Source organism: Cheilinus undulatus, linkage group 8, assembly GCF_018320785.1.
Source record: "Cheilinus undulatus linkage group 8, ASM1832078v1, whole genome shotgun sequence".
Classification (NCBI taxonomy): Eukaryota; Metazoa; Chordata; class Actinopteri; order Labriformes; family Labridae; genus Cheilinus; species Cheilinus undulatus.
Window position 1 is genome coordinate 38,133,434 of NC_054872.1, and position 26,325 is coordinate 38,159,758.

At 39.3% G+C, this 26,325-nt stretch overlaps 1 long non-coding RNA gene across 2 annotated transcripts in view; it reads right to left on the reverse strand.

The window, feature by feature from the left end:
* LOC121514037 overlaps positions 1 to 26,325 on the reverse strand; it is a 185,334-nt gene that overhangs the window by 104,247 nt on the left and 54,762 nt on the right. For both annotated transcript variants that reach the window (XR_005992249.1, XR_005992248.1), the window contains exon 4: positions 4,201 to 4,295. This is a non-coding gene — a long non-coding RNA (uncharacterized LOC121514037). The remainder of the gene's footprint in view (positions 1 to 4,200; positions 4,296 to 26,325) is intronic.

The following is a 26,325-nucleotide window of genomic DNA, read 5'->3' on the forward strand; positions in this document are numbered from 1 at the left end:
CCGTACTGCGTTAAGGCCCCTGCATGCCAGGCCATAAGGCTTTCCTACCGGCTAATGCATTCTGGATCTGTCCGTAAGCTCAGGTAGGGGCAGAAATCTCAGAGATATCTTATGCACGGCTGTGTGTGTTCCAGCTGCGACCCATCCTGTGTCACTCATTTTGTCCTGACTTGTGAGGGATTACCACAGTGTGGGCTTGTGCTGAGGTGGCAAAATAGGAAGGGATAAGAGGGGGACAGGAAGCTATACCGTACTGAAAGCATCTGTGTTTTACATAAAGGCCGAGACTCAGGGAAACCTGTAGCCGTTTGATTGGATCCTGCTGAGGGGGATGTTAATGTATGTCATCTATTGCTATTACAGAGCATAAAAAGAAGTGAATGGAGAGATGGAGTGTGGGTTTTATAGAGGCGACAAAGCAGATCTAGTTAAGGTAAAGCTGGATAAATCAAAATCACAAGTATTCCCAACACATGCTTTAAAAGTGAGCCTAATAGTGTGTTTCCAACAACAGGGCAGCAGGAAAAAAGGAGATTTGGTGTGTTGGTTTGATAAAGCGAAGCATGCAATTGCCTCCTGGATTTCCACAGTTTAGGCCCAAAGTATGTGCAAATTATTTCATTCACCTGACACCAAAGAACAGCGGCCGCTTCGCACTTTGAGAGAAAATTAAATTAAGCGCGCAGAAAATGTTAGAAGAAAAAACTTGGAGGATATAGAATGGATTTATGGCTTTAAATCTGATGGAGCTTGATACTAATACGGTATAAATCCTCGCCTTTCATTATAGTATTATATGAAATGCATTGGAATGGAGCGATGGATCCTATTTGACATTCCGTTACCAGAGCAGTTGCACACAGCTTCACACTTAAGCCCTTTAAAGCTAATACATAAATGTAACATTACATATAGCTGCAGCGCTCAACAGCAGGAGGTTTTTTTCCTTCTTCTGACTGAATCAGCAAACACATGAGATGATTCTCCCAAATGGTTTAATTACTCAAACAGATTGAGGAGCGTAATGATGTTTTGCCTCTCTGATGGCAACAATGCGGCTAATCGGCTCAGCTATTATTCAGACAATGAAAATGAATCATAAGATGCTTGTTCCTTTTTTTTTTTTTTTTTTTTTTTACAATATGTTAATGTTGTGCACAGTAATCGAACCAGATCATGGAAAAATGGTGGCAAGAAGTGTACAGACAGAGTGTGAAAAAAAATTGGAATATGGCATAAAGATCAAAGAAGGGATGCCATGATTTCTCTGATTTCTCTTTTTAATCATTTGAGTAACTTCCGCTTTTGAAGTGAGCTCATGGAGGATACTTTATTGGTTTCTGTGCCTCTGTTAGGGTCAAATTTTTCTTGAAAGTGTAAAGCATGAAATGGAATAAAAGGCATATTGTGATACACAAAGAAGAAGTCACTCCAGGAGGAAAAAAGCAGACTGTTTCCAGCGTTTATCAGGACAATGGCATTGTCTTTCCAGAGCAGGTTATCTCTGAAGCATCCAGTACCTACTTACATCAAAGAGAGACACTGATGAAGTGTTGGGCCCTTCCTGCCTAAACTGCAGGTGTTGGGTGCTAGTTGGGTCTCATTTTGTCCAGTGTCATATGACACAGGGGGGCAAATGCATTGTGCCCTATGGCGTGGCTGTGGCGGCTGCACGTATGGGCTCCATTGTGCTGCGATTATGTAGGACGAACACGCCGCCTGCTAATCCGCCTGTGGGAGGGTGCATGCCTGTGAATTATTGCACTTTTGGAGAGAAAAAAGAGAAGAAGGAAGAGGGAGAGAGAGAGATGAGGAGCACAGGAAGACGAAGAAGAGGAGGAGGAGGAGGAGCGAGAGAAAGAGAGAGAGAGAGAGAAGCCCCCTTGGCTGTGATTATGAAATGGTCTGTCACAGATTAAGGCTACAGGGATGCAGGCAGAGATGAGCCAGAGCCTCCCACAGACACTCTGGCTAGTCAGGCTGCTTCATTGAGCTTACCTGAGGTTATACACGCCTCACATCCATCGATGGATGTACAGCACACACACACACACACACACACAGCGAAAGAAACGAAGGAGGAGGGGGAAGGCAGGAGAAAATGAGAGGGAGGGAGAGATTGAGAACGAGAGGAGAAAGCGTGAAAACAAACATGCTCCAAATAGGCTTGCGATTGAAAGAGAAGGAAAGAAAGAGGAAGAGAGGGTGAGAGAACTGTGCCCAAGGAAAAACACAAGAAAATAAAAGGGAAGAGGGAGAGAGGGAGCTTGAGAAGGCTGGCAGCCACAAAAGGCAGTGACTAAAATAAGACCTGTGTGGCTATTGTCTGTTTCCAGGAGGGCTTTGGTGATAAAAAGCCCACGCTATTTGTCTTTCTCTTGCCTTGCCCTCCTCGAGAGCATAGATACCTGGAGATGTTTTTTTCAAGCAGAGATAGAGGCAAGAGTATGTCAGAAAGGAACTGAGTGCGGTGTGTTCACAAAGTGGAGGCCTGACTGTCTTCTGCAGGTTTGTACAATTACACGGGGAGTCTTTATCCTAAATATCTATTATTTTCACGCCTGGCAGCTTCAGAGGTGAGCAGTGTTGTGAAAAGGGTAAGAAATACTCAACTCTTCAGTGATTGATTGGCAGCTACAGCCTGCACAGTTCTGTCCAATCACACGCTCCACTGTCAGGTTGATTCTTCCCCCGGCTTCAAGTGGGCAAGAAAAGCCGTTGCCTGAGTTTGTTACTGTAGAAACATCTACATTTGATTGGCAGGCCGGCCCTCTTTCAGGACAGACTGAGCCAATCAGCTTAATTAGCCCAATGGTATTTCCAGGTTTTGTATCTACAAGGCTGGGATTTGTGGGTAGGGATTTAAGTTTCAATCTTTTGTTTAAGGATTCACTTGGGTTTGCAAGTCCCACTCACTGGAAGTCAGACAGGGAGTAGATATGCTTCTGACAAGCACTGAGAGGAGTTTTATACAGGTGTAGACAGGTGCTTTTTTCCTTCAGGTGTGGTGGTAACTCATCTTCCATGTGTTGGAAAGAGAGTAGAAATAAGTGATGTGCTTCTCCGTCTACAGGAAGACTTCTCTTAGTCATACTTTTGCTCTTGATAAATAGTGCATGGGCCAACACTATGATAATAAAGCATTCAGTACAGTTCAAGTTATGCAACTTGTCAAATCATTACACAAAATCTTCCTTCTAACAGCAAAAAAAGGAGCTGCATTAACAATCTCAGGAACTTTTCAAGGAGATAAAAGTACCGCCTTTAAGACAGTGTTTGGTGACTGATATCCATAGCAGTGAACTGTAAGTACAAATTGGGATGCCTTATTATGGAAGAAGTTTAAATGTATCGCCAATTTTCTGCATTCATTAGACCTCCCTTGAGCCCTTGTACGTTCTCTCTAAGCCTGGTCAAGCCCATTCCATTGACTGTATTTATGGGCCTGAGACTGATTTAACATGACATCCTGTTATATACATTTATACTACAAATCAGTCTTGTTTCAATACAAAAGTCAGTTCAAAATTGATACTAATAAGAAAAACACAGATCAATGTAATACAGACATGGTCTGTTTATTGTGTATAATAAACAGAGCATTGAGGAAAAGGATTGAAGATCACAGTAACTTAACGTGCATTGGTAAAGTGAGTTGCATTGGTGTGTATTTGCACCCCACCATCTCTTTACCTCATTTGTAACCCACAGCACTATATCATTGAGTAGAGCAAGCTGGCAGTGCCACTTTTAACAGCTTTTCTTTGTCATTATATCAAAAATACTCCTTTAGAAAAATAGTGATAGAATGTTTTGTAACTAAACCACTTGGAGAGTAGGTGTTTCTAAAGACCTCTTGATTAGAGTAACGTGACTGGGAACTGGGAAGCACCTCATAGTTTGGGCAGTGGGTCTGCTCTGAAGGAAGTTATTCTGAAGTTATAAGAAAAAAGACAACTCTAAAAAATCAAGGGGAAAATTTAGTTTTGCTGTTTTGTCTGACAGGGCGTCTTTGACTCCCTAAAGCCTGACCCAAGATCAGCCACATTGGGCTGATCCCAGGATGAGGTGAAAAAATCAAACCTCTTTTGATAATAATCCCTCAAACCATATACATCAATTTACACGCTATAATAACCTGAGCTGTACTACTGCAAATTCTTGGGGGGGAAAAAAAAACAAAAAAAAAAAAAACATTACCTTATCTGAAGGACCTTAGCTGGCTGGTTACAGCATCTTCCGTTGTTTGAGTTTAGCCCGGTTCAATCCTTGTTTCCTGACCGAGTCGTCCTTTCCTGCACAATGAAAGCAAATAACAAGGGTCCCAATTCAGTGCGAGAGATAAAACCATGGTGTAGATCATGTATGCTACTTTAACATACATGATATCGACCACCTGTAAAGGCAAAAAATGTGCAATGGAAATATCCCTTTGGTACTGAAAAGAAAACATAGAATCCAGTCTAGACCTGCTCCTTGTTATTAACTGATTTAAAAGTCTGTTTAAGGAATTTTTCCTAAAGGGATTGCCATTTGTTCAGGAAAATTTTACAACATGCTGTTTATTTAAAGCTATGTGACTTTGGTTCCATCTGTTTTACCATTAGAAGTTTGTGGTCCTACAAACAATACAGGAGGTGAGCTCTCAGACTACGGTAACGGAAAGCTGATGGTTGCTGACTGTTTTTCATAAACTTTGTAACATGTTTGGCCAGGGCACTTGTGAAGAGGTTTTAAATCTTGGGGTTTTTTTGTTTTGTTTTGTTTGTTTTGTTTTTTGTTTTGTTTTTTTTGTAAAATAAAGGTTAGCAATAAAAGCCAAAAATAAAAAAAGTGGCACTGCAGCCTGCCAGCCAGGTCTGTGTTGCTATTTATCCTAGCCTGTTTTGAGCAGTGAAGATGCTAATTGTAATACACAATAAATGGGGAAAAATTTTCACTGGGGTCAGGTAGGCTGTGACGTGTAGCTGTGCAGCTGTACTTGGAGAAATGTTGGAACATTTCTCATTTTTTTTAAACTGGCATGCTAGTCACACTGGTTTATAAGGGACTTGTACCTTTTAAGCTGGAAAATGGTTAAAAGTAAGTCTTACAGGCCATTCAGGCATGTCTTCCCCCATTCTCAAGCCCCTCATTTCCTGTCTCCCTTCAGCTGTCCTATCCCAATAAAGGCAAAAGCCCCCCAAAAGATACTTTGAAGAGTAAGTCTTTTACAATGCATTTTATTTCACCGTGCCTTTCTGTTCTGCCATGAAAGAAATGCAACTACTTAGAAAATTATTGCAATCTGTTTGTCAGCAGTTACAAACAGCAACTTAAATACCTACACTTTAGTGCATGGGAAGGCCGCCTTTGAGTGTTGTTGTGTCTTGGCTGATTTTTCAGCAATTGATGCAGCTCTTCTACTTGAGTAAGGATATTGGTCCTAAAATGGCTTGTTTGCATTAAAGTGTGAATAAATGTACCATCAAAATGGCATGTTACTTTGTTATGATGAGTCATCCTCTTTATTCCTCTATTCATCATGTTTCATTGCATTTTTGTTGCTCTTTTGCTCATATTTGTTCTCTTATAGTGTGTCTGAAGCCTGCACAGCCCGCGCCTTGGTCAGCTGAGGTTGTTCTGAATGTGCTATATAAATAAACTGACTTGGCTTTGAGTCTTTCTAATCGTAAATGTATAGATCAAGTTGATAGAAACATAAACAGATGACGTACAGTATGATCAGGTTACCTTGAAATGTAAATAGCTTCCTTTTACATTTCTATAAAAACATTGTATGACTGTCTAATGGAGAAGCGATGTATTTGCATATTTAGAGAATATTTCTGAGTGCTTCCACACAATGTGCTGTATACTGACTTGTGAGGAAAACTCAAGGACACAGGGCAGCACTCTAAGCAGCATTATCAACAATATGACCCTACCGTGTCCAAGCTGCTTACATACTTCTTCTTGTCTATCAGACTACATTAGATGAGAGGGATAACCCTTTAGAAGTAGTGAGTTATTACAACATCTCGGCCTGACGTGATTGTGACAAGCCAAGCCGATGCCAGATAATTGCCCCCGTGCTCGCCACTTAATGAACATAATTACCACGTTCTTCAGAGTTCACCCCGTGATTAATTGTTACAACATTTCTTTGTTGGGTTCCGACAAATTACCCCCTCGTACCACCGTTGCCATTTTCACATCAGGCAATCATAAAGTACGCAAGCAGGCACTCATAAAGACAGCCTAGAGCCACTTGAGAGCCATGTTGGGATTATTGAAGGAGGCAGAGGAAGTTAAGGACTCGCCAATCAGTCAATTATAATCATCGGGGAAAGGTTTTTGAAGCTGTCATTCCTTGAGGTAGGGAGATGAGGGGGATCTCATGAGTGCTGTATCCGGCGAAAGCACATCAGCGTGTCAGTTTGCTCTTCACACAAATGCACTAACACACTCAGAAATGCAGACGCGCACACAAATAACATTAAAAAAAGGTTCTAAATAACTATGAATGCCTCAGCGCACACAATCCCTTCAAACTCTATGACACCTGTGATCTTAAACCAAAACATGTCTGCAGAAGAAGAAGTTCCAATCCAATAAGCTCGTGTTTTGAGCAATTAGCTTGGGCATATTTCACAGACGACCTAATTGAGAGGCTGTCACCCAGTTAAGCAAGGCTTGTCTTAAGACCATTTGCTTAATAAGCCATGGCCTAATGCAATAAGGTGCCTATTCCCAATCAGCCATGACAAAGTCTAATTTATGCCAGGCCAAATGAGCAAGAGGAGAGGGAGTCTAGGGGCCAACAAATGCACAGAACTTCTGGAAAGAGTTTCTCAGGGAGAAGCTGTCCCACCTAAAACACAGCCCTTTGCCCAAATATGGGGATGATGTGGTGTGTTTTGAGTGTTGCATCATGCAAAAATCATGCTTCTTTTCTTTGCTTGGCACCTCCTCCTGCACATATATTCATGTATGTATACGCACAAACACAGTTCCATGTTCAGACACCCACAGACACGTGTATACAGTACACACAACCCACAGCGCTTCTGCGTGATTGATTCAGCGGAGCATCAGATCGCTCACTGTGACAAATAGCTGGCTGACAGCCCAACACAAAAAAGCCCACACCCTAACACCTAACCTGTGAGGGGGACTGGGGCAGGGGAGGGGGCTGACCTAGCAGCAGGCCTCCACAGCTGTCTCCATCATACCTCCTTTTTTCTTTCTTTTTTTTCCACCAGCCTTTTACTCCTTCTGTCTGATTCACTTCTTCTTTCTCACTCTTCTTTTTATTTCCTGCTCCCTTTCTTACTTCTCCCTTCCTTTTACATTCCTGTATCCTCATCAGTATCTCTGTAAGGTATTCCATCCCTCCCTCTCTTACTCTCTCCTTCTCTCTCCCTCTCCTTCTCAGGGAGTGATAGATTCCCCCTCAGTTCATTTATCCTGGAAGCGGAGGAGACGGCGGTGTGATGTGATCCATCTCGCCGGCGATGGAGGGAGCGCGGCGTCCCTGATCACAGGCCCTATCAATCTCACTCATAGGGGCCGGATCAGCGCTGCTGTCAGACAGCAGACACACATGGCCTGTTTGCCTGCCGAGGACTTCCTACTGTACACCTCTCACACACTGGTACTCACTGGGGATGTGACTATAGCTCAGACAGGGAGACCCACAGAGGGGATGTTGCTGTTTCTGAACTCTAGAGGGGGAGATACGTTAGTCATACTCATTCAGATTCTTGTGGCAGAGCAAGAGCAGGGATGAAATGTGTTAAAGCAAAAATATATCAACTACCTTTACTTGCAAAATGTTGGAAAGTACATATATATGTTTCTCCTTCTGAGCCACTGGAAGCACAGGCAATGCACTAAAAGATTTCTGCACAAAATCTGTCAGATATTTTTCATACAAAAAGCCAAACCCATCTGGTTTCAGCAAATTAAATTTTGTTTTGGTTCATGCAGGATAGTCATTCACCCCAGTTATAATCAGCCTGCTTACTGAGTCAGAGGGCCCCTTTCATCAATATCTTAAGATTTTTCTTAAACTTGCTCTTAAGAAAGTTTCTGAATAAAACCTATGTCAGATTCTTAACATGCTCTTAGCCCTCGGGTCCTAGTATGTCCAGTTTGAGGACATTTATCATTTTAATCATCATTATTTTGAGTTCATAGTCACATTTTTATAGATTGAGGCACCAAATTTGTCCAAAGTTATTATTTTTCCTCATATAAAAAAAAAAATAAATAAATAAAAATGTGTTGCCCATAGAACTCTGTTGATGCCAAATAGCTCCTTCCATCCTTGTTTGTCCAAAATCTGGACAATAGACTTCTATTAAAAACACATTTTTTAACTGTGTGTCTACGGCACCAAAATAACATATAGCAACCTTTTTATGCAGTCACTCGATCACCAGGGCTCTAAATTTCATCATTCCACAGGTAAGGAAAAGTTTGTGTGCTCCTATGTGTGTGCTTGGATGTGAATCTGTATCTATGTTTACAGCCGGACATGCCGTAAGTGTAGTGTTTACAGTCGAAAATGCTACTTCCGAGTTCTGCAGTCTGGGACTAAGAAAGGGGGACATTTGGAAAATTTCAACTTTGCCCTCACTTCATAGAAGGTGGATGGACATGTGCGAGGATGCATGGGTCCTTTGGATCAATAGGAGAGAATATACCATAACGCAAATATGCAGTAAATTTATATATGCGCATAATAAGCGTAATCGCGGTCATATTTTGGTTAGAGGTGGAAAAGCACTTGTCCGTGATTCCTATCATACTTATATCCTCTGAGTTTATATGCCTGTATATAAAATCAACTTAACATAAACAAATGCATTTACTTGCATATGATTTGGTAGAGGATGAGGCTCAAGAAAAGGATGGTAAAACTGGCATGTTTTTCACTCCAACAGACTTATCTGTTTAGCATGTGGTTTTTACCATAAAAAATAACAGTGACATGGTGTACAATAACTGGCATAAAGAGGGTGTAACACTGAATTTTTAGGGGTTTTTTAGTTGTCAGGGTTGAAGTTGTTAAAGAGATTTGAAGCAGTGAAAGTTAAAAAAAGAAATGTTGAAAAATAATTATTTTATCAATGCTTACCTTCATGTCCAATTTCTCGACATACTGGCCTCAACCATGCTTAAAATTACAAGGGAGCGAGGGTTAAAAAGCTGAATTCTTCATACCTATGTTCTTAGAATGCTGGAAGCTCATGCATGTTTCCTATTTAGCAAAGTAAAAAATGACCCTTTAATGCCCATATGAGGGCATGAGACTACAGGGCTGTGTGCAAACACAGAGGGCACATAGGGGTAGGAGGAAAGATGAGAAAGATGTACATACAGTGAACCATAGAAGTCAATAGTGTTGCTAGAAGGAAATTTGGGGCCGATTTCATTTTATATTTAATGCCTGTGGTGGATATTAACTATGCTACACATATATCGACATAAATGAAATTATTTTCCTTTAGACAATGCTGTAATTAAAAACATGCATTCTGATTAGGGTTGAACAGTAGATCTTATTTCTATCACGATGGTGATGTGTGCATGCCCAGTAGTCATACTACATATATGTAGGACAGTCAGGTAACCTCAGGTCACGCTGCTTCTGTGCTTTTGGATTTCAGCCAAAATCACGTTTTCTCACTCCATCACAAATGTGCATTTAGGTCTGCCTGAAATCATTATAAGAAGTCAGAGACGTGAGCTCTGTGCAGCAGTCTGCATCTCCTCCTTATGTCAGGGTAAAGGTGACGCTGCTGCTGTCACTACACAGCAATGACACTTCAGGTAGACGTTAAGTTACATAAGAGCGATCCTAAGTGAGTTAATTTCTGCTATAAATGGCATCTCATGCTCACTAATAAACGGACCAATCACGGCAGGGATGTGACAAATGTTGATTTTATAGGCTCTTTTTGTGTGCTGCAGTAAGACCAGCACTGCAGCTCAAACCTGTAAGCACTTGTTTTACCATCAAGTACATTCATGAGCGTGGTCATGTCAGCTAAACCTAACTTTGATTTTTTTTTTAGAAATAGGTGATGACATTTCAGGAACACCATGGTGAGTTTTTTTGTAAAGTTAACCACCTGCTGTCTTTATTGCTCACCCACAGTCTGTGTTTGTGTGTCAGAGCCAATGTCTGTGGGCTTCCAAATTTGAAAAAAAGACATAAAGACCCAATAAGGAGAAAAAATATATACAGAGACATTTTTAAATTTACATCTATTGAATGTCCACAAAAGGCACCTCATTTATATCTTTTACAAATAAAGTGCTTTTAAAAGTTGACACTCTGAAATGACAGAATACCAGTTAAGCACATTTATATACTCAAGTTATCAAGTTCTACATTAATATTTATTATTTCCCATTTTGCAATTAAGATCGAATATTGCATGGGCAAAGTAAAAGTTTACCATATTCAAGTTATGTCTTTGTGCATATTATTTAACAATATAAAAGATCTAAACTGATTTTTAAAAATGCAGTTAAATTTTGTGTGTGCTAACAATAGAAAGTTTATCATTTGACCCTTATATTAGCATGTAAATGTTTGTAAGAGTGCTATCCAGTCCTTTTTTATTTTCTACTGATAATTACACTTTGGTAAATGTCAGAAACTACTTGAAAACTGTTGGTTTTAGTAACATAATTCTTCTTAAGAACAGCTGGTAAAAGAGGCCCCCTGTTTCTAAATTCTCACTGATTAATCAAAGCTATTTCACAGAACAAGGTGGCCCATTTAACCACAATTTCACTCTCACTGATCCATACAACTCCAACACTGCTCACACAACACTGCTAAAGCTCTGCCTATATCACCCCGCCTCCTTCTTTCTAGGTTTTGGTACATCCAAATACAGGGCCTTTAAACTGCACTGCCTGGAAAGCTGTGACATGCTGATGGGCAGTCATTAGTGCAAAGTTTACCTGTATTTAAATTTAGCAGCAAAAGGCTGAACTGTGTTCTTGACTGAAACATATGAAGAATTCATTATTCAAGTATGGTCATACTCAGCCTATTTGTGAAAAGACAAAAAACAACCATAATTTTAATGATCTTCTCATTCTTAAAAGTTATGTAATGGATTAATATTATGAAGGATTTGGTGTTGTTTCAGCCTCTGCAATGTAAATATATTCAACTTTTCCAGAACTTTGCACATTTCCAAGAATAAATATTGCACACATTGTTAGAATTCACTCACACTGTCAAATCAAAGCCATATTTCTGAACCACAAGTAAGGTAAGTGTACCCATTAAGCCCAGGCACCATTTAAGCCCACTTGCAACTTTGATGTCAATTTAAAAAAAAAGAGGGGCCTGTCTAATGTTATACATTATTTTTTCCAATCACACAATTTCTTAATTAAATGTCAGTTTTTGTTTGACACCAATCACATTTGTCGATACTGAATAAGGCTTGCCTACATTCGTGCAGTCTCAAGAAGGCTCAGATAAAGTCGCCTCAAAACTTTGGTGTTTTGGGACCCCTCCGAAAAAACCTCTTTTCAACTATTTTCAGCCACTGACTTGGTAAATACATTCATATTATGTAATTTGAGAGATTATTGATTTGTTTTTTTGTGAACAAACAAGTAGTTTTTTGTCATTTCTTACTATTTAGTTTCATGTGAAAAGATGAGTCATGCTAGCTAGCGTAGCAAGCGAATCACTAGTCAATACATGTAGCCCTACTGATAGATACACTGCTTAAGGATTAAAAATGATAAGTACACAAACTAAGTGTTTTCTGATTCATTTTACATAAATCTTCAAATTAAGACACAAAAAATGGTTTGGGTGGGTGAAATATTTTCAAAAAATGTCTTTTCCAAGGTGGGCTTAAATGGTACATTGACCCAAAAAACAGCTAGCGTAAGCTAACTTTGAACAAGAACTCCTTGATAATTCAGAAAGTTTGGCTAAAGAGGGATGGCAAGTTTTACAGCATATTTAGGCTACAGGCATTTCTTTATACATTTGTTTCATTTTGGTGAGAAAGTATCTTTATTTCCCTAGAATTTACTGTAGAACCATTTAAGCCCAGTGTGTTCCATTTAAGCCCATCTTATGTGTTTCAATAGGAAATAATGACATTTTTGATAGCTTTTCACTGTAATCCTGTTTTGGATGTTGTTATACTAACTTCATTAACACGAGTACATCACAGATCACACACTGCCCAGAAGAATTGTTATGTTGGTTAATTTTGCATAATAATTTGTTTACAGTGAGAAAAATGCCAACAAAAAGGAAGAATTACATCAACTGTCCTAAAATCATCGTTACAAGCCAAATATTAAATCCAAGTTCAATAAGATATTGTTGATGCACTGTAATGTCATTTAATACTTTTAAAAACAAATACATTTTTTAATTTTTTCAATATTGAATCAAATTTTTTCAATATTAAATAAAATGTTCAATGAAATGTTAAATACTGAAGCCAGTGAAAATTAGTTTTAGGCCTACTTAGTCATGTTTGTGGTGGTCCATTTTCACAAGCCAAACATTAAATCCAAGTTCAAAAAATCAATTTTGTTTAACATGTATAACATGTTACTGAATGAATATGTGTTTACTACCTAAAAAAAATATAATAGATTTTTATATAATATTTATATTTATATATTTATATAAGCCCATGCCAGACTTTTGATTTTATTCATAACATTTCTTTAATTTGTTCTTTAAAATATGCATAAGTAAATAAATGTACTTTCAAATGAGAGATTAATTCTTAATTTTAACAAATGATCATGTTTATAAACCATCTTAGTATCTATGAAAAATACGTGAACTTAGATTTTGGTGGGCTTAATGGGTACACTTACCTTAACCAATAAAAAATGGATATATTTCAAACATCCAAGACTTTAACTCAGACCTATATGAATAATAATTTTGAAGTTAGATATTTGATCTGGGGAGTCAATGCAACAGACAGGATTGTTCCGAACAAAATTCTGACTCAAACAGGGTCCAGATAACTTCTTTAAAATGAAAATTAAGCTCTAAAGAAAAAAAAAGGTTGCAATGAAAACCAGTTTTTTCTTAGTGTAATCTGAAGAACAAAGTTAATTATTATTGATGAATAATGAATATGGTATTTATCATACGTCTTGTGCTCTGTTAGAGATAACTTTAGCTTGCAACACAAAGGTGACTTCAAATTTTTGATTCTAACATAAATTTTATAATACTGCTACTTTAATCACAATGCATATTATCAGTTTAGTCAAATATTGGTAATATGAGAATCATCATTTTACCAGCAGCATTTCAATCCATGTTGGGCCATATTTCCCAACACACTTGCCATATGCTGTATCAAAACACATTAAACTCTTCTTGACACTCAAGTACACAAAACTGCCCTCGCCCATGACATAAACCACCCTTTACACACACTCCCCTTTACACACTCTGACACCCCTCAAAAAACACTTCCCTGCTGACGTGTAACACTCTCATGCACTCATCCACAGACACTTCATAACCTGACATGCATCACCCTGACACGAACACACATGCACACATCCACACACATCAAAAGCAGTGGGCTGTAAAGCGCTGTCCCTATCCACCCCAGACAGCGTCGACCAATCAAATTAGGTCTGATCAAAACATGCCATTCAAAGCCAGGGTCGGGTTTGGGGAGGGGAGGAGGGCACAACCGACGCTCTGACCTTGGGAGCAATTAGCATGACCAGGGAGGGTGAGAGACAGAGAGGGAGACTCGGAGAGAGAGAGTAGGAGAGAGGGGGGTGTGCAGAATAAAGGAGGAGGTAATGCAAAAGCACCCCCACCTCAACAGATCTGCAAAATAGGGGATGGAGCCCTCTGAGGGCCCACTCAGCACAAGGCCCTGGTCTAACCAACCTCCTCCTCCTCTGCAGCCTCTTCACCCGAGCTCCTCTGAGTCCTCACAGAGTTCCCGGTGCGAGACCAGGGCTCAAGTCTGCCCCTGAGGAAACCGAGGCCTCATCTCAGCCTCTTCTTCAGACTCGCTCTCATTGTATCCTGCTAGTCATGTTTGATGTTGTAGGTCATTAGGTTCAATAAGGTCGCTGATATGCATCTGAGGTGAAATAATACTGTGAGTGTAGGGATCTTTTACATATATCAGGGTTCTTTTACTCATTTCAAACAGAATATGATCAATAATTACACTGGACTCCCTCTATAGGCATACCTTTATGCATACACACTCGATCATCCAGAAATGTAGACCTTTAATTACCATTTGAATATATTCAGTCTTTAAATATTGTCTTGTCACTGATCTCCTTCTCAACAGCTCTGTTTCCTCTCAAAGCCTGCAGCATTTCTTAACGTTAACATCCTTCAGCTGTGTTTACACAACCAAGTATTCTTCCAGCATAGAAACAGCCCTCCCGACACTGCACCCCAACCCCGCCAACTCCCCCTCCACCCCCATCTACCTGGGAATCTAATTTCAATCGACTGGCAGACAGAGGAGGTTTGAGGTTACAACCATACAGTAAAAAGGCTGGGCAGGGCCGCCTAAGCGAGGTGCGCAGGTTCAAATTGTTTTCTATAAGTCACCTCTACGGGGGATTTGTGTTTATCCCTGGCCATTGATTCGTTGCTGGGGTTCATTGGGTAAGAGGGAGAGAAGGGGAAGGATGGAAGACCAAAGAAGGGAATTCAGGAGAGGCAAAAAAGAGGGTCTTTGTCCTTCTCTTGGACCTCCAGAGAGGGGTTAGTTGAGGAAAGGAGAGAGGGTCACATGATTGAGGATTCAAGATAACTATACAGATTTTTACACGTGTATTCCAGGTGATTGAATGTGTTTGTCTTTAGAAATACTAGTAAAAACTTTTACTCTGAGTTTAAACAACAAAAAAAGGAGTAGAAATTGCTTTAATAGTCTAGTTATAAGTAATGCTCTTTTTGTTTTGGTAGAAGCCTTTCAAAGTTTGCTACTTTCTGTTTTATATCATCAATCGTTTAATATAAGACCTTTTGTTATGCAAAATTAATATGAAATCTAGTGTATGGGACACACGTTTTACCACCTATCATTTTATCTAAAAAACTGGTTGTGTCTTAGATGGGTGGGACCAACATGTCAGGATAGAATACCAAAACCTGTGCCATCATTACTGCAAGCACAGCTGCCACCATCACAAGCAGCATGCCACTGAATATTCCCCTCCACTGATTCTGTATTGCAAGCAGCTACTTTACTGCTACCAACATGCTGAGATCAATTGTCTATTAGTTTTACTTTTAAGCAGCTTTTCTCCTTATTTAGATCCTGATCCCGTATTTAAAGAAACCAGTGGTGTACTATTAAGTAAATAAACGTTGTGAAACACTGCACTGAAAGAGTCACTAAAGGTAGGCAGCAAGACATACATGCTGTGGGTCTTTACTTCACAACTATCACTGTTGGCTGAGAGCTTGACTACCATGCGAGTATCTAGTAACATTAAAAACTCCATATGGGGAAAAAAAAATGATATGAAAAGAGCTGCACCGCTGCACAGAAATGGCTTGTTTTGGACTTTGGTAAACACAAAAAACCATAGCTCAGGAAGAAGAGTTTTTTTTCTGGAAGCTATTCTTCTCATTTCTGGCCAAAAAGAACGTGATTATACTTATTTTATAACCAGCCAAATATTGTTGACAGGAGCTTTAAGTTTACCTCTGATTAGAACAGCTGGACTTGTTCTGACTTTTTTACATCCAGGTTTGTTAGCAATTTGTATTCCAAAGAAACATATTTCGGTAGCTCTTCCTGCATTATAATACATATTAGTTCATAACATTTGTTCATCTGTCCTCAACTTTTTCTCTTCCTTCTCTTCCTTTCAACTAGTAACCTCCCAAACAGGTTTAAAACTAAATTGCTTTAACATGTTTTATAGTGGTTATACATGTATGCAACAACAAATAGTATGATTTCATCATGGTATGCTAACACTATGGCATCAATCCGATACTGTGGTATAATTTTCTTCCTTTCTCCTGCTCTATTCTAGTTTTGTCTCCCTGTTACAATAGTATATTCCTGATGGGGGGGATTTCCATTTCCCTGCATTGTTCTAGCAAGCTCTTGTCAGTCTGCGCCTGTTGTTCTCTGCTCATAATGCTGCTGTGGAGCTCGCCCCATGACTCGCCTGTTTCAGTTTCACTTAGTGGCTTAATTACCGCTGAGCGTCTTCAATGCAAACGATGAGAGACAAATGGAAAACAAATACAATCAACACACTGTCTTATTAACCAGGTTGTCTGATCCTCCCTTACACCTCTCCTGCAAGACAATACCCACGCCCCATGTGTGTTCTGTACACTATACTGTGAAAAGAATGTAAATACAGGTTTGCATATGCACACAATACAACATTGGTTTGTAATTGAGAAAAGCTAAGAGGACATAGAGGCTCTGATGCAAGGCATTATTAGGCCCATCACTTAGTTTGAATAGAGCAAACAGACGAGCAGACAAATGCAAACTGAAGGCGCTTCAGTTCAATGTATCTATTGATGTTATGTTCCAAAAACATTAGCCTTTATTTGTAAAGTGAATGAAAAGTAATTACAGAATGGTTGAGCTAAGAAGACATTTTAAAGGTAATAAAAGTGATGCAATGACACGAACCACTACAAGAGAAGAAAGGCAGATAAGTAGGGCAACAATGGTAAATCAATTAAATTGATAATCATCGATTATTAAAAGTGCTGGCAATTAATTAAATAATTCATTGGTTGTGTTTTCTAATTAATCCGTCACTTGTCATGCCACTGACATGTTTACGTCTCAGACAAAGGCAGACAGTTGATTAACTTTACTTCACTTGATAGTTATAATCATACGATTAATGGAAATCATGAGGAGAAACGTTCATCAAAGGCCATTATCTCAGAACAGAGAGGAGATGATGGTAACCTAAAAACAGATCTTTGCAGCAAAAACGCTGACCAAACCAAAGTTCGATTTTTGGTTATGAGACGTGATGGAATAAAAAATAGGGCTGCTTGATATTGGATTTTTGTTTATACTCAATATTTACAAATTCCGTTTTAGATTATAGTGATATTGATATCGATATAGACATATATAAACCTAGCACAAAGAGTAAGGAAATTTGTGTTTGGTAGATTATTTCTTGTTGTAACAATCCTTCTTGGCAATACATTTTATACAGTTGGAAAGCCTGTTTATTTCCCTATTAAATGGGGTTACATTTGTGAGGAACATGTATTTGTGGGATGAGCAGCAGAGCTGAGTATGTGGGTTGCACCCATTGAAAAATGTACTAACACTTAGCCACTGCCAAACTGCTTATTCTACCACTGACTCTTCTTTGGTTAATTGTTCTGAAGAAACAAGACATATTGGCAATTTAACAATTAATGCATTTAACAAACAGTAGCCTCAATAGTGTGTGAAAGAGCCACACACAACTAGCCTCCTCCTCATGCTGGTCACACAACACTGTGGGATGGCATCTCATTATTTAACCAGCATTTGTCCCAAGTCAGACAACGTGGTTGTGTTGGTCACTCTGGCACTAACAACACACCCAAGCTGATCCCACAAGTGTTTGAGTTCTTGAAGTCAGGCCATTCCATCTCCCAAATTCTGGAGGTAGTCTCTGATAAACCCCACTCTGTGGGGGTGAGCATTGTCATCTTGGAGGATGGAGTTTGGTCCCAGACTGTGGAGACATGGGATTGCCACTGGTTGTAGAATCTCATCTTGACATCTCTCTGCATTGAGATTGCCTCCAATGAATACAAGCCTTGTTTTTCCAGTGATGGAGGTGCTGCTCTATGCCATCACACTGCCTCCATCAAAATATGTTATTCTTGGTGCAGCAATCAGCATAGCATTCTCTGTGTTCTCTCCACACACTGATCCTATGCTCCATCTACCATAGGCAGTTCCTCCACAATGTTCTTCCACATGTTCAGGTTGCAGCCCACGATTGTCAGCACCTGGGTATACCAGGAGCTCAAACAAGAGTCAGTAAAACAGCAAATTTTTCATGGGTGTAACCCACATACTCAGCTCTGCTGCTCATCCAACAAATGCATGTTTCATGTGGAACCACTTAAAAGAGAAATAAACAAGACTTTTCAAGAGTATAAGATTTATGGCAGAGAAATATTGTTACAACAAAGAAATAATCTACCAAAGGTTTGGATGCAGTTCAGCCCTAAAAGTTCAGTCTATAAAACAAACTTCAAAGTTCAAACATGGACAAAGAAACAAACTTAAAACACATTAAAAGTTTTAGGACAGTGGATAAACAAAGACATAAGCTGACTAAGGTCTGTTGGTCCAGCCTAACACTACTCAAACTTACTCGTACATACAGCCAATATTAACATGATATAATAAATGTAAATATCAAAAGAAATTTTCCATTCATATTTTTATATTAACAAGCTCAAGTGATAAAGGTTTCTAAAGTATCATAATATCGATGACCTTTAAACTTATTATTATCAATAAAGGGATGAAAGTTTTTCAAAGTATCTGATCCATCAAATAATCCAAAAATAATCTGCCAAGATAATCATTAGTTGCAGGCTTAAAGATGAACTTATATTAGCAGTGACAAAGATTGGATAATACTTTTGGAAATATAAACAAATCCTTAACTAAGTGACGGGTTCGGTCCTTTGATATAAAATAACTGGGATGAAAACCAAAAGGTATTACCTTTTTTTAGACAAGACAAGATAATTTAGCTAAATTCATGAAGTATAACATTAATTGGTTATTAGACTTCCTTCTATCAATCAAAGAATCAATTAATAAACTTGTTGATTTGGCTCTGACTTCTGTTATGTTCAATTCCATAAATGAGTGTTATACATGTCTTTTTTGTATTAAATAAGGAATGTATTATCAAATGAATCCACAAAAAGGCAGAGAAAGTTTTTCTTCATCAAATTTGCCTTTAGCGTCATCCCACATTAAGTCTATGTAGCATTATTTTTTATTTTTATCTAAACTCCAACTGGTGAGATGTTACAGTGTTGATCCATCGATGGATGTGTTTTGGTACATGCTTGATCAGCCATGCATGTTGTGGATTTCATCAAGGAGCGTGTATTCATTTGTGTTTGTTTAGTTTGGGGAGAGAGTCTCAGCTTGACAGTCATCTTGAGGGGCCGACTTGCTCTACCCATAAACAAGACTGGTCCAAATTAGCCGCTCAGAAAGCCTGTGGCCTTGAGTGGTGCTGTCCTACCCCCCAGCTACATTATTGAGCAATGCTAATGATGCAGGCTCTACTCATTTACTCTCTCTTCAACACCATTTCACTTGCTCTCGCATCAGATTTAGGCGGGCTGACTTAGCAGCACGCTTTATCATTTTAGATTCCAACCCCAAAAGAAAAAGAAAAAAAACACACACACATACCCAGTGGGAGCGGGACTCTTCACTCTGACTCTTGCTGACTGACTCTCTCTCAAGGTTTTGGTAAGGACTGCTGCTCCTCCAGGTTTTAATAAGCAGCGGAGCAGAGGGTTTGTGTGTGAATGTGTGTGGTTTGTGTACGCATGTTGCTGTATGTGTGCGAGTTTGAACAGTGAGCCGGTAACGAGACACACGCCCCCTCTACCACCAGCAACCACCACAACCGGCGCTGCACCACTGTTTACTCTAGCAAATCCTGAACGAGGCCGCGGTGCTCCGATGGGGCTTTGCTCCTGTTAATTGGTCATTAAAAGTAGTGGTTTGTGGGCCTCACTAAATCTTTAAACAGGCCATGAAATAATAAAAGGGGGAGGTTTGTCACCGCTGTTAGCTCCCCAGAGCAAGCAGCGAGGGAGAGAGGAAAAAGGAAAGAGGAGCAGGACTCGGCTTTTGATCATTATCTGCAGAATTAACATGACTGATAATGATTGCTCTGTTCATTTCAGGCCTTGTAAATACACGGTGGATGTGGGGCTGTACGGCAGTAGATGAAAGGAGGTTGTCACTGATGTGTGAGGGGGTTGAAAGAGGTGGGCTGGAGGGGAAGATTGTGGCAGTAATCATGATTAGTGGGAAAAATACAAAGTCTTGTTAGACACAGGTTGAGGCGGCAATAGCTTGTTGTTCCTCACACTGAACCTACAGCGCTGTGCATGTTTGACACCAGCTGCTTAGAAGTGTGTCGATGCATCGCTGTGTTGAGCTCTGGGAGAGGAAACATTACTGAAGAGGCAGCAGAACCACCAATGGATGTGCACACACAATATGCAGTCAGAAAAAGTGGAGTTATTGAGCGAGTCTGGCTAAAATCTATGAAAACAAGTTGACCTGATTGAAATCATACTATATTGAATTTCTGCGAGTCAGACTAACACATCTAGATAATGCAGCCGAAGACTGATTTACTCTTACATGTGTGTTCCTCAATCAGACCAGACTGGCTGAGGCATTCTGTATATGCTCCACAGTCTCTGTGCTGGACTTTGACCCAGACGTTGAACAGCCTAAATGCTAAGCACAGCAGGAGTTCTTGAGTCTTGACTGACACAGTGGGGGCCAGACTTTCAAATAAACTAAAATAAAATACATATTCTGTTATAATCAAGATATTGTACAAATATTTGCATTTTCTTTCAAAATACACAATATTTAAGTATTAACAATGAGAGCAGACCCCATCACCTAAACTGCAGCAAGCCATTAATATGCTGTGTAGTGACTGGTGAAAATATGCAGGAAACGGGTCTTTTGGTCAAAGTTTCAGTCAGCGAAAACTACAATCTCTATGAGCCTGAAGTGGAAAGTTGACTCGAAAAGTGTAGATTTAGTTACGAGTAGACTTGTAAGGATGTGTTTGTTATGCATATTTACTAAAAAATGGTGACAGGTGGTTTTGTGAGGTCGAATTTTAAGTCATTCCTAATAAAACTGTCTCAATATTAATTGTTTTTTGGGGTCAATTTAATAGCTGTAGTGGCCAGATGGGATGCTTTAGGGTGCCTGATTCGTTCCTCAGGCCACAAGTTGATGATCACTGATCTAGAGCATTGGCTCCCAACTTGGGGTTTTGGGGGCCATGAGGCTCCGTCTGCTCTGCATTGTTTGCTTTTTTACATATCAGCAAAATTCATGATAAAATACTTTGATAAAATGTTTGGACAAAGGCCTTTTTGTATGAACACATTTTCCTGGGTACAAGTAGGGGGCCCTACAGAAAAAAAAAAAAAAAAAAGTTAGGAACCACTGATCTTGAGGCATGGTGTTCATCTCCCTGTACCAAAAGCAAAGCAGCTGAAGAGGACATATCTTCCAGTTCTTCTAAATCCCCTCTGATGCACATGATTCAGTGGTATGATGCTCTGATATTGTTTGTGTGATAATGGTATCGGAAGATATTACCTTAAAGGTGTATCATCCGCAAATATGAATATCTACGCAGACATTTACAGTCAATATTTTGGCTATAAAAATCTGTTTATATTACATGTAAATATTGGTCATGCAAACAATACATTTGTAGAGATTTAAGCTGGACTAACTGACCTATGTCAGCTGACTCTTTTTCTTTTTTTTTAACTTTATTGTCTTTATTTGTGTATTAACATGCAATTAACATCACAAAGGAAAAGAAACACATCTTGAGATTGGGCCTCATTCATCATGTAACAATAACACTTTCTGAAGATAGAGCACAAATGCTATTCACAGAGGTAAATCGTTTCCAAAGTTGTAATAAAATAAATAAATAAAATACAAATATATAAAATCAAATAACAATGTTAACAACTCAAATAAAATTTGACTGATAAGGGTACAAGCATTTTAATGAAGAAACTCAGTAATTTGTGTCCATCGTCCTAAAAAGAGGGGCATTTTTAGTTGTAACAGCAGTCATGTTTTCCAACATGTAAACATGCTTCACCTTCTGTAACCATTGGTCAGTCATGGGAGGGTTAGGCTTCATCCAATTAATAGTAATCATTTTCCTTGAAATCATCAACAAAACATATAATATAAAACACTGATCTATGGTAAACTGGTGATTGGGAAATACATCTAAAACAAACAACAAAGAGTCCATGGGGAGATCAACTGACAACATTTTTTCCAGTTCTTCCTTGATGTTTTTCTAAAATGTTTGTATATCCCAAAAGATATGAGTATGGTCACCAACCATACCACAGTTCCTCCAGCATTTTTTGCTGGGTTGGCTTTTGGAGACAAAAGTTGGTAATGGTGTTCTGAAGAACCTCACTTTGACCTTCCAGTCTGAAGTCTTCTCTAATCACCATTATTCCTTACAATTCAAAGTGTGTTTTAAAGACTGAAATTTTTTCATTTGTTCATCTTCAAACTTTAAATTCTGTGTTTTAAGGACTAGAGTTGAAAGTCTGATCTACATTTAAATATCAGTATCAATATATGTGTAAATGAAAATGAATTTGTAATTATTAGCATATCAGATATCTGCAAAAATCCAATAAACCCCCATCCCTATTGTTGGCTGGTTCAAGCAAATGGAGCTGGTGGCATCGCTGTCTATCAGCTTACTTCTCACATCACACACAGAAAAAACTGAAGTATTGAATTTTCAGTGTTAAACAACTCAAAGTTGTTTTTGACTATTAACATGTAATTCTGACTTCATTCTGAGCTAAATGGCCTTGAATGTTGGGAGTTGTTTGACAGTGTTGATCCATTCAGTGTTAAGAGTGTTTAGATGTGTTTTACAAATGTTTAGATGTTGTCTGTAATTAGGGGTCGACCATTATTGTTTTTTCAGGGCTCATACCCATACCGGTTATAAGTAACTCAGGAGACTGATTTCCAATATTTGAAACTGATATGCATTCAATATGTACAAAATGTATCAAAAGTAAAATTGCATGATCAAAAAAATTAAGGAAAACACACAAGTTAGCCTTAACTCTATCAGCATGACAATTGTCACAGAGAAACACAGCAGAAACAGGAAAACAGGAGATGATGCCATACCCTCACTGTGGCACAGGATATTTGGTGAGACTGTGGAGAGTTAAAATAAGGCCACAGAGAAAGAGACAAAAGAAAGTGGAACCAAAGCAGCATACTTTTGGATTTATTATCTTTATTATCTATGAAATAAAATGCTGGTGCCGTTTATCGGTCAAACCCCAAACATCAGCCTCAATAACCAGTCAGGACGATAATCCTTCTACCCCTGCATGTTTAACAGTGATCACTGCTAGGATTCCTTTGCTCATGTTGCTGGTGAATAACTGCTGTTTTTTATGTTGAACAATTCTGCACCATGAGTGATGTGATCTACTATATTGGTCACTTCCTGCCTGTGGCAAGGATGGTCTATAAATAAGGGGTAGAGAGATGACTTTCAACTCAGCATGCATGGTAGCCCTGTGTCTGTCTAATTGCTCTATCTTGGTCACAATACACCTGACTTTACCTCAAATAATAAAAGTGAGGTGTCAGTTTTGATCAAGTATGAAAGTTATTCGCTCTGTGCCAATAATTAAAGCTATAAATATCTCAAATACAACAAAAGCTAAAGGAAGTAATACAATATTGTGTTAAAAGCACACTTTAACATGAAAAATAAAACCCTAAGAGAGTTAAATAACACTTTTAAAGTGTTATTCTAACTCAGAACCTGTGAGAATTGCATAAACTTGGAAAAAGTGTTAAAAGTTTGACACCTTGAGAAATAAATTAACACTGATTTTGCTGTGTAATTTCCTATAATCCTTACTACTTAAAGTCAAGCAGGAGAAGTTAACTGTCAATATGAAATTACAAAAAGCTTATTTTTTATGCGCTAAATATGCCAGAGTAGTCTATAAAACATGTTATTTATTCTTTGCTGGATGTGTCACTAAAAAAACAGTGGAGCATAAATTAAGAGTATACCCACTTCTGAAGGCACCACCCCAGCACTGGGCATACCACCATCAGCAGAGTTTGACGTGCTTCCGTCAATAAATAGATATTTTCCCCTGTGCATTTATACTGGGACAAGGACAGTAGTCCAGCTGAAATACATACCTGAGCTAAACCATAGCTCGACTTAAGCATGTAAGGAGCTGAGAGAAAATCCTTTCTCCTCATCACTAATGATATCAAAGAAAGTCAGCTTAAAAGACGACACCAGCAGGATAAAGACAACAGGTGTCAGAGCACACACACAAGCTATACGCTGTATTGTACCCGCCTAAGCCCTGCGAGAGTAATGATTCTGTTATACTTGCATGGCTTCTCATATATTGATTTGGACCAGGAGGAGGCCCCTCCCGCAGGGGCCCCATTCCTCGACTCCCCACCCGGCTCCTATTGTGCTTGCGTGTGCATGTGTGCAAAATACCAGCAGTTGGTGTGTCAACAGAGGTTGTGTGTTTCTATGTGTATGGAGGGAAAAAAAAAAAAAGATTTTAAGGAGACGGCATGGAAGTTCCTGGATCTCACTGATGTCTCTACAGATGTAGACCAATCCTGTCAGCCTCACACCTTCACACAAAAGCATGAGCGCATCACATGACCACGCACACTCATGACCGTGCACACTCATGACCGTGCACACACATGACTGTGTACTCCCTCATTGTTGGGGTATCAGTTCAAGCCGCCAATAATGGCGCAGTGGACTGTGAAGGGACAGGCATGACCCAGACTGCCCACGGAGTCGAGTTTCTGTGTGCGTGTGAGGATCCATACAATCCTGTGCGCTCACACCAAAATACGCGCACACATAAATGAAGAGAGCCTGATCACTGACCTATATGACCTTTTCCTCGTCGCCACCCTCCTTCTGTCTGAGTTGCCCTGTGTGGGTGTGTTTGTGTGTCCTATACAGGCCCCCTGTTCCTCCCCTAACCCCCCTCCATCCCTCCCCTCTCCTCCTCCGTCCACCCAAACCCCCCATTGTTTCCTCTCCTCCCCTCCATTGTCTCAGCTGAGAATGGGGGGATGAGCAGCCAGTGAGAGCAGGGTGCTGATGTAGGGAACTGTCTGCTGGGGAGTTCATCATACAAGCACCCCTTATCTAATAAAAAAACTTCTAAAAAAACCCCTCTGATGTGGTCTTCGTCGACATTTAACTTGCAAAAGTAAGACTGCAGAAGTGTGTAAAATCCATCTGGAAGCTAATTACCTGCATCACAACCATTAGTTATTTTCTGTTTAATTGAAAACCAAATCACACTTAATTTAATTAGAAATTTGCATAATACTTTTTCCATTTTGTTTAATGCACACAGTAATTTTCATTTTTACATCACTCCCCACCCTCAAGTTTAACAATTTCAGACTCTAAGTATTTCATAAAACAGAAGACATTCACAATTTCTTCTCTCACCGATCACACAAATTTTCTGTCCTCCTATTATTTGTAATGGCTAAAATAGTGTCTTTTTAAATGTCATCCATCATGCTTAACCCTTCTTTTATTGAGAACATTGTAAATACATCTCACTTTACTGTGACAAAGCTAAAATTTGTCTTATTTCTACTCCGACTGCTGTGTTTTAAGTGAAATGAACACACAGGTAAATCATGATTCTACACTGGAGATACATTTGACCTGTGAAGTAATATTAAGAATACGGGCCGTTTTGACATGGTAGCTAACTAGGTTTTGGCTGCCATCTTCAGGCTGTTGTGGGAATTACATTCCCAACACACAAGACAGGATTTACAAGCCCTAAAGCTAAACATGGTGATTGTTCCTTCATGAAAATTAGACATCCCCACCCCTAATCTCTTCTAATTTCATTCAAGGCTTTGTAGAAGCCATAACCTTAAGACTTGTATTACACATAATCATTAACTGTGGCATCTGTTTACATAAATGCACATTATCAGCTTGAATTCTTGCAGATTTATACACGTTAATCATTTCCCTCAAAAGCGTGAATGGTTTATGGCGAGGAAATAAACAGCTGAAGAGTCACCGCATTAATATATGGCACGCTGAAGGCGGAATAATCACTGTGGGTTTCTACTTTCAGAGAAATATTCACAGAAATAATGTCTCAATAGCCAGATAGCTCTCAGACCAATTCTGCAAAGTTTACTATTGGAGCCACTGTGGTGATATTTTTTAATGTACAAATCTATGTGGAGCATTAGGTACAGTGAGGAGATGTGTGCTTCAAATCATGCTCTGCACCCTCCGGGAGTTGTGGTATTAAATAAGACCTACCTTTGGAGCATTAGTGGAATTCAATATGTGCAATGTAATTATTCTGCTCAATAAGCCACTGGAGGAGGATATTCCATTTACTACACGCTCTAAAGCAGGTAGAGTCAGATGCTGTTTTATGTTCTCACA